The sequence below is a fragment of the Papio anubis genome, chromosome 2 (assembly GCF_008728515.1).
Source record: "Papio anubis isolate 15944 chromosome 2, Panubis1.0, whole genome shotgun sequence".
Lineage (NCBI taxonomy): Eukaryota > Metazoa > Chordata > Mammalia > Primates > Cercopithecidae > Papio > Papio anubis.
Genome location: NC_044977.1, coordinates 193206430 through 193208363, shown reverse-complemented (window position 1 = coordinate 193208363; position 1934 = coordinate 193206430).

Genomic DNA, 1934 nt, shown 5'->3' with positions numbered 1-1934 from the left:
AAAAATGCATTGCTTGGGTCTAAGTTTAAAAAGGCCAAAATAGGTTTAAACTGATAGGTCTCCAAGTCAGAGAGAGGTTCCAGGAATCTAAAAACAGATCCCAAGAACACTGAGCTCTCATGCCCAGTGCCTGGCAGTGCTCTCCAGGCCGTGTGCAGGGATGAGGCTGGAGGCCATTACAGCCACATGCATCGGTGAGAGAGAGTTGCTGCACAGAGGGCGACGGCCTCCCAGCCCCTGCTTCCTGCCTGGGCTTGGGAAGATGTCTCTAGGAGAGGGCTGGGTCTACCACTCCAGAGGAGAGAGAAAGGATCAGCCGCCAGCCCCTGAGGCCGTGCCATGGAGGCCACTGGGCAAAAGAGGCAGCTGTGGCTGAAAACATGGGCCTGGGCTAAATACCTGGGTGGTTCACTTGAACTGGCAGCAGACTCTGGAAAAAGGCTGAGGGCGATCAATGTGCAGGATCTGTCAGATCTGCTAGACGTGTCACAACACGGTAAAACCCATCTCTCACTAAAATATACAAAACTAGCTTATGTATGCAGTGAGCAAGGGCATACCCACAGTAGGTCCCTGTGAGCTACCTGGGAGGGCTGGAGTGGGGACCCCAGAGAACCTGGGAGGCTGAGCTTGCAGTGAGCCGAGATTGCACCCACCCCAGCTCCAGGGGGAAGGAGCTAGACCCCTGTCTCAAAAAGCCAAAAACAAAACGTGGAGTGGTCCAGTCGCGGCGCGTGCAGCCAGCTTCTTTCTCGTGCCTGGGCAGCAGGATGCTGATCTGGCCATGAAGTGGGCATGCGTCACAGGCCTCCCGGCCTCCCTGGCCTCTTCTGCCTCTTCTCCTGCCTGCCTGGAGAGCTGGGCCTCTGCCTCTGCCTCTGGCCACTGCACTCCCCTTCTATGGATCTGGAACTACAGGCAGCAGTGAGGGCATGCAGGAGACAGGCCTGCGTGCACTGCTGGCTCTGCAGTGCTGTCACCAAAGGAACCTGGGACTGCTGGTGAGGGCAGGGCCGAGGGTACCGTGACTGCGTGCAGGCAGGCCTGGTCTGCAGGATACAGGATCTGCAGGTCTTCCCTGCATGAGATAAGGCAGGGCTAGCAAGTAAGCTGATCAGGTGTGTGAGGGTCAGTGCAGACTTTGGGCCTATTTACCACACACTGTAGCACTTTGGGAGGTTGAGGTGTGGTGGATCACCTGAGGTCAGGAGTTTGAATTAGCCTGGCTTCTGGGTTATATATGGAAACTTTGTTTCCTACTTAAAAATAAAAAGTAAAATCAGCTTTGGTGTGGTGTGTAGCAAAGGCTTCTGTAGCCAGCAGTGCCTTTTCTGTTACTCAGAGGCTGAGGCAGGAGAATATGGATCCTGAGCTGAAAGTTGCAGTGGTGCCGGTGTGAACGGCTCACCACTGCACTCCAGCCCACAAGGATGTGAATGATCGCACTCCCAAAAATAAAAATAGGGGTGTCGTTTATTTTGTAACCGCGCCTGCCATGCATAACTTCAGCCTGGCCTCTGCAAGTTCCTGCCCTATCTTATTTTGCTGCAGCTCTTCCTATCTTCTGAAATACCGGTGTACCCTCCTGGTTCCCTTTCGGTCAGAGATTAATTATATTCTCCTACATAGATAGGCACTCCAGCAACCTCCTCTTCCCTACCTGTCCCCTTCCCAGGGTCTCCGAGCATCTTCATGGCAGAACCATCCTAATTTCTGACTCCCTTATGTGTCTTGCAGGTCTAGCTTGGCTATTGTCTCAGCAGCACCAATATCCACCTCCTGGTCAGGCCCTATGCACCCAGAAGCAAATGCACTGGGCAGGGCAGCTGGGCACCTTGGCCTCCCTATGTATATCGTGTGTAGGTCTCATTGCACGGGACATGAGGTGCAGTAGCTTTTCATTTTCCTTGGGGCTGTGACCAGGGCCAGCCTTG